This window comes from Triturus cristatus, chromosome 1_1 (genome assembly GCF_964204655.1).
Source record: "Triturus cristatus chromosome 1_1, aTriCri1.1, whole genome shotgun sequence".
In the NCBI taxonomy this organism is placed as follows: Eukaryota; Metazoa; Chordata; class Amphibia; order Caudata; family Salamandridae; genus Triturus; species Triturus cristatus.
The window spans coordinates 1,302,536,526-1,302,553,731 of NC_140579.1; the positions used below are offsets into that span (position 1 = coordinate 1,302,536,526).

At 51.5% G+C, this 17,206-nt stretch overlaps 1 protein-coding gene across 1 annotated transcript in view; it reads left to right on the top strand.

Annotated features, from left to right (window-relative positions):
* LOC146871999 (tyrosine-protein phosphatase non-receptor type 22-like) overlaps positions 1 to 17,206 on the top strand; it is a gene marked incomplete at its 5' end in the record, with an annotated part of 539,519 nt that overhangs the window by 81,483 nt on the left and 440,830 nt on the right. The gene's annotated exons all lie outside the window — the stretch shown is intronic.

The following is a 17,206-nucleotide window of genomic DNA, read 5'->3' on the forward strand; positions in this document are numbered from 1 at the left end:
CCCCTGGATTCAAGCTAGCCTGGCTGATGACAGCTGATTAGCCAGAAACTGGTCCCGGGATGCTTGTTTCCGGTCCAGGGAAGACATGGCTTCGGCAGTTCGGGCTGGACTGTTCCCATGAGGCACAGGGTCAGACGGATTTGCATATGGCCATGTCTGAACTGGGGAGGCAGAGTGAGCTATAGAATGATGATGGATTAAACCCAGATCAGCTGACTGGGGGTGAGTGCTTGCAATGTTCAACACTCCGGCCATCATCCCCTTCGGTTTTCCCTTGCTCACTTTGCCCCTGGATTCAAGCTAGCCTGGCTGATGACAGCTGATTAGCCAGAAACTGGTCCCGGGATGCTTGTTTCCGGTCCAGGGAAGACATGGCTTGGCAGTTCGGGCTGGACTGTTCCCATGAGGCACAGGGTCAGACTGATTTGCATATGGCCATGTCTGAACTGGGGTGGCGGAGTGAGCTAAAGAATGATGATGGATTAAACCAAGATCAGTTGACTGGGGGTGAGTGCCTGCAATGTTCAACACTCCGTCCATCATCCCCTTTGGTTTTGCTTTGTTCGCCCTAAGTTGACAGGGTATGCCCAGACGTGGCTCCCTTGCTCTTTTTGCCACTGGATTCAAGCTAGCCTGGATGATAATGGCTGATTAGCCAGAAACCGGTCCCAGGATGCTTCTTTCCGGTCCAGGGAAGACATGCCTTGGCAATTCAGGCTGGACTGTTCCCATGAGGCACTGGGTCAGACTGATTCACATATGCCCATGTCTGAACTGGGGTGGCGGAGTGAGCTGAAGAATGATGATGGATTAAACCCGGATCAGTTGACTGGGGGTGAGTGCTTGCAATGTTCAACACTCCTCCATCATCCCCTTTGGTTTTGCTTTGCTCGCCCTAAATTGGCAGGGTATGCCCAGACGTGGGTCCCTTGCTCACTTTGCCACTGGATTCAAGATAGCCTGGCTGATGAGGGTTATGAACCCGAAACCACTTCCAGGATGCTTGTTTCCAGTCCAGGGAAGACATGGCTTAGCAGTTCGGGCTGGACTGTTCCCATGAGGCACACGGTCAGACTGATTTGTATATGGCCACGTCTGAACTGGGGTGGCAGAGTGAGCTAAAGAATGATGATGGATTAAACCCAGATCAGCTGACTGGGGGTGAGTGCTTGCAATGTTCAATACTCCGTCCATCATCCCCTTTGGTTTTCCCTTGCTCATTTTGCCCCTGGATTCAAGCTAGCCTGGCTGATGACGGCTGATTAGCCAGAAACCGGTCCCAAAATGCTTGTTTCCGGTCCAGGTAAGACATGGCTTGGCAGTTCGTGCTGGACTGTTCCCATGAGGCACAGGGTCAGACTGATTTGCATATGGCCATGTCTGAACTGGGGTGGCGGAGTGAGCTAAAGAATGATGATGGATTAAACCCAGATCAGTTGACTGGGGGTGAGTGCTTGCAATGTTCAACACTCCGTCCATCATCCCCTTTGCTTTTGCTTTGTTCGCCCTTAGTTGACAGGGTATGCCCAGACGTGGCTCCCTTGCTCTTTTTGCCACTGGATTCAAGCTAGCCTGGATGATAATGGCTGATTAGCCAGAAACCGGTCCCAGGATGCTTCTTTCCGGTCCAGGGAAGACATGCCTTGGCAGTTCAGGCTGGACTGTTCCCATGAGGCACAGGGTCAGACTGATTCACATATGGCCATGTCTGAACTGGGGTGGCAGAGTGAGCTGAAGAATGATGATGGATTAAACCCAGATCAGTTGACTGGGGGTGAGTGCTTGCAATGTTCAACACTCCTCCATCATCCCCTTTGGTTTTGCTTTGCTCGCCCTAAATTGGCAGGGTATGCCCAGACGTGGGTCCCTTGCTCACTTTGCCACTGGATTCAAGATAGCCTGGCTGATGAGGGTTATGAACCCGAAACCACTTCCAGGATGCTTGTTTCCAGTCCAGGGAAGACATGGCTTAGCAGTTCGGGCTGGACTGTTCCCATGAGGCACACGGTCAGACTGATTTGTATTTGGCCACGTCTGAACTGGGGTGGCAGAGTGAGCTAAAGAATGATGATGGATTAAACCCAGATCAGCTGACTGGGGGCGAGTGCTTGCAATGTTCAATACTCCGTCCATCATCCCCTTTGGTTTTCCCTTGCTCACTTTGCCCCTGGATTCAAGCTAGCCTGGCTGATGATGGCTGATTAGCCAGAAACCGGTCCCAAAATGCTTGTTTACGGTCCAGGTAAGACATGGCTTGGCAGTTCGGGCTGGACTGTTCCCATGAGGCACAGGGTCAGACTGATTTGCATATGGCCATGTCTGAACTGGGGTGGCGGAGTGAGCTAAAGAATGATGATGGATTAAACCCAGATCAGTTGACTGGGGGTGAGTGCTTGCAATGTTCAACACTCCGTCCATCATCCCCTTTGCTTTTGCTTTGTTCGCCCTAAGTTGACAGGGTATGCCCAGATGTGGCTCCCTTGCTCTTTTTGCCACTGGATTCAAGCTAGCCTGGATGATAATGGCTGATTAGCCAGAAACCGGTCCCAGGATGCTTCTTTCCGGTCCAGGGAAGACATGCCTTGGCAGTTCAGGCTGGACTGTTCCCATGAGGCACAGGGTCAGACTGATTCACATATGGCCATGTCTGAACTGGGGTGGCGGAGTGAGCTGAAGAATGATGATGGATTAAACCCAGATCAGTTGACTGGGGGTGAGTGCTTGCAATGTTCAACACTCCTCCATCATCCCCTTTGGTTTTGCTTTGCTCGCCCTAAATTGGCAGGGTATGCCCAGACGTGGGTCCCTTGCTCACTTTGCCACTGGATTCAAGATAGCCTGGCTGATGAGGGTTATGAACCCGAAACCACTTCCAGGATGCTTGTTTCCAGTCCAGGGAAGACATGGCTTAGCAGTTCGGGCTGGACTGTTCCCATGAGGCACAGGGTCAGACTGATTTGTATTTGGCCACGTCTGAACTGGGGTGGCAGAGTGAGCTAAAGAATGATGATGGATTAAACCCAGATCAGCTGACTGGGGGCGAGTGCTTGCAATGTTCAATACTCCGTCCATCATCCCCTTTGGTTTTCCCTTGCTCACTTTGCCCCTGGATTCAAGCTAGCCTGGCTGATGACGGCTGATTAGCCAGAAACCGGTCCCAAAATGCTTGTTTCCGGTCCAGGTAAGACATGGCTTGGCAGTTCGTGCTGGACTGTTCCCATGAGGCACAGGGTCAGACTGATTTGCATATGGCCATGTCTGAACTGGGGTGGCGGAGTGAGCTAAAGAATGATGATGGATTAAACCCAGATCAGTTGACTGGGGGTGAGTGCTTGCAATGTTCAACACTCCGTCCATCATCCCCTTTGCTTTTGCTTTGTTCGCCCTAAGTTGACAGGGTATGCCCAGACGTGGCTCCCTTGCTCTTTTTGCCACTGGATTCAAGCTAGCCTGGATGATAATGGCTGATTAGCCAGAAACCGGTCCCAGGATGCTTCTTTCCGGTCCAGGGAAGACATGCCTTGGCAGTTCAGGCTGGACTGTTCCCATGAGGCACAGGGTCAGACTGATTCACATATGGCCATGTCTGAACTGGGGTGGCGGAGTGAGCTGAAATATGATGATGGATTAAACCCAGATCAGTTGACTGGGGGTGAGTGCTTGCAATGTTCAACACTCTTCCATCATCCCCTTTGGTTTTGCTTTGCTCGCCCTAAATTGGCAGGGTATGCCCAGACGTGGGTCCCTTGCTCACTTTGCCACTGGATTCAAGATAGCCTGGCTGATGAGGGTTATGAACCCGAAACCACTTCCAGGATGCTTGTTTCCAGTCCAGGGAAGACATGGCTTAGCAGTTCGGGCTGGACTGTTCCCATGAGGCACAGGGTCAGACTGATTTGTATTTGGCCACGTCTGAACTGGGGTGGCAGAGTGAGCTAAAGAATGATGATGGATTAAACCCAGATTAGCTGACTGGGGGAGTGCTTGGAATGTTCAACACTCCATCCATCATCCCCTTTGGTTTTCCCTTGCTCACTTTGCCCCTGGATTCAAGCTAGCCTGGCTGATGACAGCTGATTAGCCAGAAACTGGTCCCGGGATGCTTGTTTCCGGTCCAGGGAAGACATGGCTTCGGCAGTTCGGGCTGGACTGTTCCCATGAGGCACAGGGTCAGACGGATTTGCATATGGCCATGTCTGAACTGGGGAGGCAGAGTGAGCTATAGAATGATGATGGATTAAACCCAGATCAGCTGACTGGGGGTGAGTGCTTGCAATGTTCAACACTCCGGCCATCATCCCCTTCGGTTTTCCCTTGCTCACTTTGCCCCTGGATTCAAGCTAGCCTGGCTGATGACAGCTGATTAGCCAGAAACTGGTCCCGGGATGCTTGTTTCCGGTCCAGGGAAGACATGGCTTGGCAGTTCGGGCTGGACTGTTCCCATGAGGCACAGGGTCAGACTGATTTGCATATGGCCATGTCTGAACTGGGGTGGCGGAGTGAGCTAAAGAATGATGATGGATTAAACCAAGATCAGTTGACTGGGGGTGAGTGCCTGCAATGTTCAACACTCCGTCCATCATCCCCTTTGGTTTTGCTTTGTTCGCCCTAAGTTGACAGGGTATGCCCAGACGTGGCTCCCTTGCTCTTTTTGCCACTGGATTCAAGCTAGCCTGGATGATAATGGCTGATTAGCCAGAAACCGGTCCCAGGATGCTTCTTTCCGGTCCAGGGAAGACATGCCTTGGCAATTCAGGCTGGACTGTTCCCATGAGGCACTGGGTCAGACTGATTCACATATGCCCATGTCTGAACTGGGGTGGCGGAGTGAGCTGAAGAATGATGATGGATTAAACCCGGATCAGTTGACTGGGGGTGAGTGCTTGCAATGTTCAACACTCCTCCATCATCCCCTTTGGTTTTGCTTTGCTCGCCCTAAATTGGCAGGGTATGCCCAGACGTGGGTCCCTTGCTCACTTTGCCACTGGATTCAAGATAGCCTGGCTGATGAGGGTTATGAACCCAAAACCACTTCCAGGATGCTTGTTTCCAGTCCAGGGAAGACATGGCTTAGCAGTTCGGGCTGGACTGTTCCCATGAGGCACACGGTCAGACTGATTTGTATATGGCCACGTCTGAACTGGGGTGGCAGAGTGAGCTAAAGAATGATGATGGATTAAACCCAGATCAGCTGACTGGGGGTGAGTGCTTGCAATGTTCAATACTCCGTCCATCATCCCCTTTGGTTTTCCCTTGCTCATTTTGCCCCTGGATTCAAGCTAGCCTGGCTGATGACGGCTGATTAGCCAGAAACCGGTCCCAAAATGCTTGTTTCCGGTCCAGGTAAGACATGGCTTGGCAGTTCGTGCTGGACTGTTCCCATGAGGCACAGGGTCAGACTGATTTGCATATGGCCATGTCTGAACTGGGGTGGCGGAGTGAGCTAAAGAATGATGATGGATTAAACCCAGATCAGTTGACTGGGGGTGAGTGCTTGCAATGTTCAACACTCCGTCCATCATCCCCTTTGCTTTTGCTTTGTTCGCCCTTAGTTGACAGGGTATGCCCAGACGTGGCTCCCTTGCTCTTTTTGCCACTGGATTCAAGCTAGCCTGGATGATAATGGCTGATTAGCCAGAAACCGGTCCCAGGATGCTTCTTTCCGGTCCAGGGAAGACATGCCTTGGCAGTTCAGGCTGGACTGTTCCCATGAGGCACAGGGTCAGACTGATTCACATATGGCCATGTCTGAACTGGGGTGGCAGAGTGAGCTGAAGAATGATGATGGATTAAACCCAGATCAGTTGACTGGGGGTGAGTGCTTGCAATGTTCAACACTCCTCCATCATCCCCTTTGGTTTTGCTTTGCTCGCCCTAAATTGGCAGGGTATGCCCAGACGTGGGTCCCTTGCTCACTTTGCCACTGGATTCAAGATAGCCTGGCTGATGAGGGTTATGAACCCGAAACCACTTCCAGGATGCTTGTTTCCAGTCCAGGGAAGACATGGCTTAGCAGTTCGGGCTGGACTGTTCCCATGAGGCACACGGTCAGACTGATTTGTATTTGGCCACGTCTGAACTGGGGTGGCAGAGTGAGCTAAAGAATGATGATGGATTAAACCCAGATCAGCTGACTGGGGGCGAGTGCTTGCAATGTTCAATACTCCGTCCATCATCCCCTTTGGTTTTCCCTTGCTCACTTTGCCCCTGGATTCAAGCTAGCCTGGCTGATGATGGCTGATTAGCCAGAAACCGGTCCCAAAATGCTTGTTTACGGTCCAGGTAAGACATGGCTTGGCAGTTCGGGCTGGACTGTTCCCATGAGGCACAGGGTCAGACTGATTTGCATATGGCCATGTCTGAACTGGGGTGGCGGAGTGAGCTAAAGAATGATGATGGATTAAACCCAGATCAGTTGACTGGGGGTGAGTGCTTGCAATGTTCAACACTCCGTCCATCATCCCCTTTGCTTTTGCTTTGTTCGCCCTAAGTTGACAGGGTATGCCCAGATGTGGCTCCCTTGCTCTTTTTGCCACTGGATTCAAGCTAGCCTGGATGATAATGGCTGATTAGCCAGAAACCGGTCCCAGGATGCTTCTTTCCGGTCCAGGGAAGACATGCCTTGGCAGTTCAGGCTGGACTGTTCCCATGAGGCACAGGGTCAGACTGATTCACATATGGCCATGTCTGAACTGGGGTGGCGGAGTGAGCTGAAGAATGATGATGGATTAAACCCAGATCAGTTGACTGGGGGTGAGTGCTTGCAATGTTCAACACTCCTCCATCATCCCCTTTGGTTTTGCTTTGCTCGCCCTAAATTGGCAGGGTATGCCCAGACGTGGGTCCCTTGCTCACTTTGCCACTGGATTCAAGATAGCCTGGCTGATGAGGGTTATGAACCCGAAACCACTTCCAGGATGCTTGTTTCCAGTCCAGGGAAGACATGGCTTAGCAGTTCGGGCTGGACTGTTCCCATGAGGCACAGGGTCAGACTGATTTGTATTTGGCCACGTCTGAACTGGGGTGGCAGAGTGAGCTAAAGAATGATGATGGATTAAACCCAGATCAGCTGACTGGGGGCGAGTGCTTGCAATGTTCAATACTCCGTCCATCATCCCCTTTGGTTTTCCCTTGCTCACTTTGCCCCTGGATTCAAGCTAGCCTGGCTGATGACGGCTGATTAGCCAGAAACCGGTCCCAAAATGCTTGTTTCCGGTCCAGGTAAGACATGGCTTGGCAGTTCGTGCTGGACTGTTCCCATGAGGCACAGGGTCAGACTGATTTGCATATGGCCATGTCTGAACTGGGGTGGCGGAGTGAGCTAAAGAATGATGATGGATTAAACCCAGATCAGTTGACTGGGGGTGAGTGCTTGCAATGTTCAACACTCCGTCCATCATCCCCTTTGCTTTTGCTTTGTTCGCCCTAAGTTGACAGGGTATGCCCAGACGTGGCTCCCTTGCTCTTTTTGCCACTGGATTCAAGCTAGCCTGGATGATAATGGCTGATTAGCCAGAAACCGGTCCCAGGATGCTTCTTTCCGGTCCAGGGAAGACATGCCTTGGCAGTTCAGGCTGGACTGTTCCCATGAGGCACAGGGTCAGACTGATTCACATATGGCCATGTCTGAACTGGGGTGGCGGAGTGAGCTGAAATATGATGATGGATTAAACCCAGATCAGTTGACTGGGGGTGAGTGCTTGCAATGTTCAACACTCCTCCATCATCCCCTTTGGTTTTGCTTTGCTCGCCCTAAATTGGCAGGGTATGCCCAGACGTGGGTCCCTTGCTCACTTTGCCACTGGATTCAAGATAGCCTGGCTGATGAGGGTTATGAACCCGAAACCACTTCCAGGATGCTTGTTTCCAGTCCAGGGAAGACATGGCTTAGCAGTTCGGGCTGGACTGTTCCCATGAGGCACAGGGTCAGACTGATTTGTATTTGGCCACGTCTGAACTGGGGTGGCAGAGTGAGCTAAAGAATGATGATGGATTAAACCCAGATCAGCTGACTGGGGGCGAGTGCTTGCAATGTTCAATACTCCGTCCATCATCCCCTTTGGTTTTCCCTTGCTCACTTTGCCCCTGGATTCAAGCTAGCCTGGCTGATGATGGCTGATTAGCCAGAAACCGGTCCCAAAATGCTTGTTTCTGGTCCAGGTAAGACATGGCTTGGCAGTTCGGGCTGGACTGTTCCCATGAGGCACAGGGTCAGACTGATTTGCATATGGCCATGTCTGAACTGGGGTGGCGGAGTGAGCTAAAGAATGATGATGGATTAAACCCAGATCAGTTGACTGGGGGTGAGTGCCTGCAATGTTCAACACTCCGTCCATCATCCCCTTTGGTTTTGCTTTGTTCGCCCTAAGTTGACAGGGTATGCCCAGACGTGGCTCCCTTGCTCTTTTTGCCACTGGATTCAAGCTAGCCTGGATGATAATGGCTGATTAGCCAGAAACCGGTCCCAGGATGCTTCTTTCCGGTCCAGGGAAGACATGCCTTGGCAATTCAGGCTGGACTGTTCCCATGAGGCACTGGGTCAGACTGATTCACATATGCCCATGTCTGAACTGGGGTGGCGGAGTGAGCTGAAGAATGATGATGGATTAAACCCAGATCAGTTGACTGGGGGTGAGTGCTTGCAATGTTCAACACTCCTCCATCATCCCCTTTGGTTTTGCTTTGCTCGCCCTAAATTGGCAGGGTATGCCCAGACGTGGGTCCCTTGCTCACTTTGCCACTGGATTCAAGATAGCCTGGCTGATGAGGGTTATGAACCCAAAACCACTTCCAGGATGCTTGTTTCCAGTCCAGGGAAGACATGGCTTAGCAGTTCGGGCTGGACTGTTCCCATGAGGCACACGGTCAGACTGATTTGTATATGGCCACGTCTGAACTGGGGTGGCAGAGTGAGCTAAAGAATGATGATGGATTAAACCCAGATCAGCTGACTGGGGGTGAGTGCTTGCAATGTTCAATACTCCGTCCATCATCCCCTTTGGTTTTCCCTTGCTCACTTTGCCCCTGGATTCAAGCTAGCCTGGCTGATGATGGCTGATTAGCCAGAAACCGGTCCCAAAATGCTTGTTTACGGTCCAGGTAAGACATGGCTTGGCAGTTCGGGCTGGACTGTTCCCATGAGGCACAGGGTCAGACTGATTTGCATATGGCCATGTCTGAACTGGGGTGGCGGAGTGAGCTAAAGAATGATGATGGATTAAACCCAGATCAGTTGACTGGGGGTGAGTGCTTGCAATGTTCAACACTCCGTCCATCATCCCCTTTGCTTTTGCTTTGTTCGCCCTAAATTGACAGGGTATGCCCAGATGTGGCTCCCTTGCTCTTTTTGCCACTGGATTCAAGCTAGCCTGGATGATAATGGCTGATTAGCCAGAAACCGGTCCCAGGATGCTTCTTTCCGGTCCAGGGAAGACATGCCTTGGCAGTTCAGGCTGGACTGTTCCCATGAGGCACAGGGTCAGACTGATTCACATATGGCCATGTCTGAACTGGGGTGGCGGAGTGAGCTGAAGAATGATGATGGATTGAACCCAGATCAGTTGACTGGGGGTGAGTGCTTGCAATGTTCAACACTCCTCCATCATCCCCTTTGGTTTTGCTTTGCTCGCCCTAAATTGGCAGGGTATGCCCAGACGTGGGTCCCTTGCTCACTTTGCCACTGGATTCAAGATAGCCTGGCTGATGAGGGTTATGAACCCGAAACCACTTCCAGGATGCTTGTTTCCAGTCCAGGGAAGACATGGCTTAGCAGTTCGGGCTGGACTGTTCCCATGAGGCACAGGGTCAGACTGATTTGTATTTGGCCACGTCTGAACTGGGGTGGCAGAGTGAGCTAAAGAATGATGATGGATTAAACCCAGATCAGCTGACTGGGGGCGAGTGCTTGCAATGTTCAATACTCCGTCCATCATCCCCTTTGGTTTTCCCTTGCTCACTTTGCCCCTGGATTCAAGCTAGCCTGGCTGATGATGGCTGATTAGCCAGAAACCGGTCCCAAAATGCTTGTTTACGGTCCAGGTAAGACATGGCTTGGCAGTTCGGGCTGGACTGTTCCCATGAGGCACAGGGTCAGACTGATTTGCATATGGCCATGTCTGAACTGGGGTGGCGGAGTGAGCTAAAGAATGATGATGGATTAAACCCAGATCAGTTGACTGGGGGTGAGTGCTTGCAATGTTCAACACTCCGTCCATCATCCCCTTTGCTTTTGCTTTGTTCGCCCTAAGTTGACAGGGTATGCCCAGATGTGGCTCCCTTGCTCTTTTTGCCACTGGATTCAAGCTAGCCTGGATGATAATGGCTGATTAGCCAGAAACCGGTCCCAGGATGCTTCTTTCCGGTCCAGGGAAGACATGCCTTGGCAGTTCAGGCTGGACTGTTCCCATGAGGCACAGGGTCAGACTGATTCACATATGGCCATGTCTGATTTGGGGTGGCGGAGTGAGCTGAAGAATGATGATGGATTAAACCCAGATCAGTTGACTGGGGGTGAGTGCTTGCAATGTTCAACACTCCTCCATCATCCCCTTTGGTTTTGCTTTGCTCGCCCTAAATTGGCAGGGTATGCCCAGACGTGGGTCCCTTGCTCACTTTGCCACTGGATTCAAGATAGCCTGGCTGATGAGGGTTATGAACCCGAAACCACTTCCAGGATGCTTGTTTCCAGTCCAGGGAAGACATGGCTTAGCAGTTCGGGCTGGACTGTTCCCATGAGGCACAGGGTCAGACTGATTTGTATTTGGCCACGTCTGAACTGGGGTGGCAGAGTGAGCTAAAGAATGATGATGGATTAAACCCAGATCAGCTGACTGGGGGCGAGTGCTTGCAATGTTCAATACTCCGTCCATCATCCCCTTTGGTTTTCCCTTGCTCACTTTGCCCCTGGATTCAAGCTAGCCTGGCTGATGACGGCTGATTAGCCAGAAACCGGTCCCAAAATGCTTGTTTCCGGTCCAGGTAAGACATGGCTTGGCAGTTCGTGCTGGACTGTTCCCATGAGGCACAGGGTCAGACTGATTTGCATATGGCCATGTCTGAACTGGGGTGGCAGAGTGAGCTAAAGAATGATGATGGATTAAACCCAGATCAGTTGACTGGGGGTGAGTGCTTGCAATGTTCAACACTCCGTCCATCATCCCCTTTGCTTTTGCTTTGTTCGCCCTAAGTTGACAGGGTATGCCCAGACGTGGCTCCCTTGCTCTTTTTGCCACTGGATTCAAGCTAGCCTGGATGATAATGGCTGATTAGCCAGAAACCGGTCCCAGGATGCTTCTTTCCGGTCCAGGGAAGACATGCCTTGGCAGTTCAGGCTGGACTGTTCCCATGAGGCACAGGGTCAGACTGATTCACATATGGCCATGTCTGAACTGGGGTGGCGGAGTGAGCTGAAGAATGATGATGGATTAAACCCAGATCAGTTGACTGGGGGTGAGTGCTTGCAATGTTCAACACTCCTCCATCATCCCCTTTGGTTTTGCTTTGCTCGCCCTAAATTGGCAGGGTATGCCCAGACGTGGGTCCCTTGCTCACTTTGCCACTGGATTCAAGATAGCCTGGCTGATGAGGGTTATGAACCCGAAACCACTTCCAGGATGCTTGTCTCCAGTCCAGGGAAGACATGGCTTAGCAGTTCGGGCTGGACTGTTCCCATGAGGCACAGGGTCAGACTGATTTGTACTTGGCCACGTCTGAACTGGGGTGGCAGAGTGAGCTAAAGAATGATGATGGATTAAACCCAGATCAGCTGACTGGGGGCGAGTGCTTGCAATGTTCAATACTCCATCCATCATCCCCTTTGGTTTTCCCTTGCTCACTTTGCCCCTGGATTCAAGCTAGCCTGGCTGATGACGGCTGATTAGCCAGAAACCGGTCCCAAAATGCTTGTTTCCGGTCCAGGTAAGACATGGCTTGGCAGTTCGGGCTGGACTGTTCCCATGAGGCACAGGGTCAGACTGATTTGCATATGGCCATGTCTGAACTGGGGTGGCGGAGTGAGCTAAAGAATGATGATGGATTAAACCCAGATCAGTTGACTGGGGGTGAGTGCCTGCAATGTTCAACACTCCGTCCATCATCCCCTTTGGTTTTGCTTTGTTCGCCCTAAGTTGACAGGGTATGCCCAGACGTGGCTCCCTTGCTCTTTTTGCCACTGGATTCAAGCTAGCCTGGATGATAATGGCTGATTAGCCAGAAACCGGTCCCAGGATGCTTCTTTCCGGTCCAGGGAAGACATGCCTTGGCAATTCAGGCTGGACTGTTCCCATGAGGCACTGGGTCAGACTGATTCACATATGCCCATGTCTGAACTGGGGTGGCGGAGTGAGCTGAAGAATGATGATGGATTAAACCCAGATCAGTTGACTGGGGGTGAGTGCTTGCAATGTTCAACACTCCTCCATCATCCCCTTTGGATTTGCTTTGCTCGCCCTAAATTGGCAGGGTATGCCCAGACGTGGGTCCCTTGCTCACTTTGCCACTGGATTCAAGATAGCCTGGCTGATGAGGGTTATGAACCCAAAACCACTTCCAGGATGCTTGTTTCCAGTCCAGGGAAGACATGGCTTAGCAGTTCGGGCTGGACTGTTCCCATGAGGCACACGGTCAGACTGATTTGTATATGGCCACGTCTGAACTGGGGTGGCAGAGTGAGCTAAAGAATGATGATGGATTAAACCCAGATCAGCTGACTGGGGGTGAGTGCTTGCAATGTTCAATACTCCGTCCATCATCCCCTTTGGTTTTCCCTTGCTCACTTTGCCCCTGGATTCAAGCTAGCCTGGCTGATGATGGCTGATTAGCCAGAAACCGGTCCCAAAATGCTTGTTTACGGTCCAGGTAAGACATGGCTTGGCAGTTCGGGCTGGACTGTTCCCATGAGGCACAGGGTCAGACTGATTTGCATATGGCCATGTCTGAACTGGGGTGGCGGAGTGAGATAAAGAATGATGATGGATTAAACCCAGATCAGTTGACTGGGGGTGAGTGCTTGCAATGTTCAACACTCCGTCCATCATCCCCTTTGCTTTTGCTTTGTTCGCCCTAAGTTGACAGGGTATGCCCAGATGTGGCTCCCTTGCTCTTTTTGCCACTGGATTCAAGCTAGCCTGGATGATAATGGCTGATTAGCCAGAAACCGGTCCCAGGATGCTTCTTTCCGGTCCAGGGAAGACATGCCTTGGCAGTTCAGGCTGGACTGTTCCCATGAGGCACAGGGTCAGACTGATTCACATATGGCCATGTCTGAACTGGGGTGGCGGAGTGAGCTGAAGAATGATGATGGATTAAACCCAGATCAGTTGACTGGGGGTGAGTGCTTGCAATGTTCAACACTCCTCCATCATCCCCTTTGGTTTTGCTTTGCTCGCCCTAAATTGGCAGGGTATGCCCAGACGTGGGTCCCTTGCTCACTTTGCCACTGGATTCAAGATAGCCTGGCTGATGAGGGTTATGAACCCGAAACCACTTCCAGGATGCTTGTTTCCAGTCCAGGGAAGACATGGCTTAGCAGTTCGGGCTGGACTGTTCCCATGAGGCACAGGGTCAGACTGATTTGTATTTGGCCACGTCTGAACTGGGGTGGCAGAGTGAGCTAAAGAATGATGATGGATTAAACCCAGATCAGCTGACTGGGGGCGAGTGCTTGCAATGTTCAATACTCCGTCCATCATCCCCTTTGGTTTTCCCTTGCTCACTTTGCCCCTGGATTCAAGCTAGCCTGGCTGATGACGGCTGATTAGCCAGAAACCGGTCCCAAAATGCTTGTTTCCGGTCCAGGTAAGACATGGCTTGGCAGTTCGTGCTGGACTGTTCCCATGAGGCACAGGGTCAGACTGATTTGCATATGGCCATGTCTGAACTGGGGTGGCGGAGTGAGCTAAAGAATGATGATGGATTAAACCCAGATCAGTTGACTGGGGGTGAGTGCTTGCAATGTTCAACACTCCGTCCATCATCCCCTTTGCTTTTGCTTTGTTCACCCTAAGTTGACAGGGTATGCCCAGACGTGGCTCCCTTGCTCTTTTTGCCACTGGATTCAAGCTAGCCTGGATGATAATGGCTGATTAGCCAGAAACCGGTCCCAGGATGCTTCTTTCCGGTCCAGGGAAGACATGCCTTGGCAGTTCAGGCTGGACTGTTCCCATGAGGCACAGGGTCAGACTGATTCACATATGGCCATGTCTGAACTGGGGTGGCGGAGTGAGCTGAAGAATGATGATGGATTAAACCCAGATCAGTTGACTGGGGGTGAGTGCTTGCAATGTTCAACACTCCTCCATCATCCCCTTTGGTTTTGCTTTGCTCGCCCTAAATTGGCAGGGTATGCCCAGACGTGGGTCCCTTGCTCACTTTGCCACTGGATTCAAGATAGCCTGGCTGATGAGGGTTATGAACCCGAAACCACTTCCAGGATGCTCGTTTCCAGTCCAGGGAAGACATGGCTTAGCAGTTCGGGCTGGACTGTTCCCATGAGGCACAGGGTCAGACTGATTTGTATTTGGCCACGTCTGAACTGGGGTGGCAGAGTGAGCTAAAGAATGATGATGGATTAAACCCAGATCAGCTGACTGGGGGCGAGTGCTTGCAATGTTCAATACTCCGTCCATCATCCACTTTGGTTTTCCCTTGCTCACTTTGCCCCTGGATTCAAGCTAGCTTGGCTGATGATGGCTGATTAGCCAGAAACCGGTCCCAAAATGCTTGTTTCCGGTCCAGGTAAGACATGGCTTGGCAGTTCGGGCTGGACTGTTCCCATGAGGCACAGGGTCAGACTGATTTGCATATGGCCATGTCTGAACTGGGGTGGCGGAGTGAGCTAAAGAATGATGATGGATTAAACCCAGATCAGTTGACTGGGGGTGAGTGCCTGCAATGTTCAACACTCCGTCCATCATCCCCTTTGGTTTTGCTTTGTTCGCCCTAAGTTGACAGGGTATGCCCAGACGTGGCTCCCTTGCTCTTTTTGCCACTGGATTCAAGCTAGCCTGGATGATAATGGCTGATTAGCCAGAAACCGGTCCCAGGATGCTTCTTTCCGGTCCAGGGAAGACATGCCTTGGCAATTCAGGCTGGACTGTTCCCATGAGGCACTGGGTCAGACTAATTCACATATGCCCATGTCTGAACTGGGGTGGCGGAGTGAGCTGAAGAATGATGATGGATTAAACCCAGATCAGTTGACTGGGGGTGAGTGCTTGCAATGTTCAACACTCCTCCATCATCCCCTTTGGTTTTGCTTTGCTCGCCCTAAATTGGCAGGGTATGCCCAGACGTGGGTCCCTTGCTCACTTTGCCACTGGATTCAAGATAGCCTGGCTGATGAGGGTTATGAACCCGAAACCACTTCCAGGATGCTTGTTTCCAGTCCAGGGAAGACATGGCTTAGCAGTTCGGGCTGGACTGTTCCCATGAGGCACACGGTCAGACTGATTTGTATATGGCCACGTCTGAACTGGGGTGGCAGAGTGAGCTAAAGAATGATGATGGATTAAACCCAGATCAGCTGACTGGGGGTGAGTGCTTGCAATGTTCAATACTCCGTCCATCATCCCCTTTGGTTTTCCCTTGCTCATTTTGCCCCTGGATTCAAGCTAGCCTGGCTGATGACGGCTGATTAGCCAGAAACCGGTCCCAAAATGCTTGTTTCCGGTCCAGGTAAGACATGGCTTGGCAGTTCGTGCTGGACTGTTCCCATGAGGCACAGGGTCAGACTGATTTGCATATGGCCATGTCTGAACTGGGGTGGCGGAGTGAGCTAAAGAATGATGATGGATTAAACCCAGATCAGTTGACTGGGGGTGAGTGCTTGCAATGTTCAACACTCCGTCCATCATCCCCTTTGCTTTTGCTTTGTTCGCCCTAAGTTGACAGGGTATGCCCAGATGTGGCTCCCTTGCTCTTTTTGCCACTGGATTCAAGCTAGCCTGGATGATAATGGCTGATTAGCCAGAAACCGGTCCCAGGATGCTTCTTTCCGGTCCAGGGAAGACATGCCTTGGCAGTTCAGGCTGGACTGTTCCCATGAGGCACAGGGTCAGACTGATTCACATATGGCCATGTCTGAACTGGGGTGGCGGAGTGAGCTGAAGAATGATGATGGATTAAACCCAGATCAGTTGACTGGGGGTGAGTGCTTGCAATGTTCAACACTCCTCCATCATCCCCTTTGGTTTTGCTTTGCTCGCCCTAAATTGGCAGGGTATGCCCAGACGTGGGTCCCTTGCTCACTTTGCCACTGGATTCAAGATAGCCTGGCTGATGAGGGTTATGAACCCGAAACCACTTCCAGGATGCTTGTTTCCAGTCCAGGGAAGACATGGCTTAGCAGTTCGGGCTGGACTGTTCCCATGAGGCACAGGGTCAGACTGATTTGTATTTGGCCACGTCTGAACTGGGGTGGCAGAGTGAGCTAAAGAATGATGATGGATTAAACCCAGATCAGCTGACTGGGGGCGAGTGCTTGCAATGTTCAATACTCCGTCCATCATCCCCTTTGGTTTTCCCTTGCTCACTTTGCCCCTGGATTCAAGCTAGCCTGGCTGATGACGGCTGATTAGCCAAAAACCTGTCCCAGGATGCTTGATTCCGGTCCAGGGAAGACATGGCTTGGCAGATTGGGCTGGACTGTTCCCATGAGGCACAGGGTCAGACTGAGTTGCATATGGCCATGTCTGAACTGGGGTGGCGGAGTGAGCTAAAGAATGAGGATGGATAAAACCCTGATCAGTTGACTGGGGGTGAGTTCTTGCAATGTTCAACACTCCGTCCATCATCTCCTTTGTTGTTGCTTTGTTCGCCCTAAGTTGGCAGGGTATACCCAGACGTGGGTTCCTTGCTCACTTTGCCACTGGATTCAAGCTAGCCTGGCTGATGACGGCTGATTGGCCAGAAACCGGTCCCAGGATGCTTGTTTCCGGTCCAGGGAAGACATGGCTTGGCAGTTCGGGCTGGACTGTTCCCATGAGGCACAGGGTCAGACTGATTTGCATATGGCCATATCTGAACTGGGGTGGCGGGGTGAGCTAAAGAATGATGATGGATTAAACCCAGATCAGTTGACTGGGGGTGAGTGCATGCAATGTTTAACACTCCGTTCATCATCCCCTTTGGTTTTGCAATATAAAAACACCCAGGAAAGGAAAATGTGCACCTTGTCTCGAATGGGATTGTTAATCCTTAAATGGCTGGT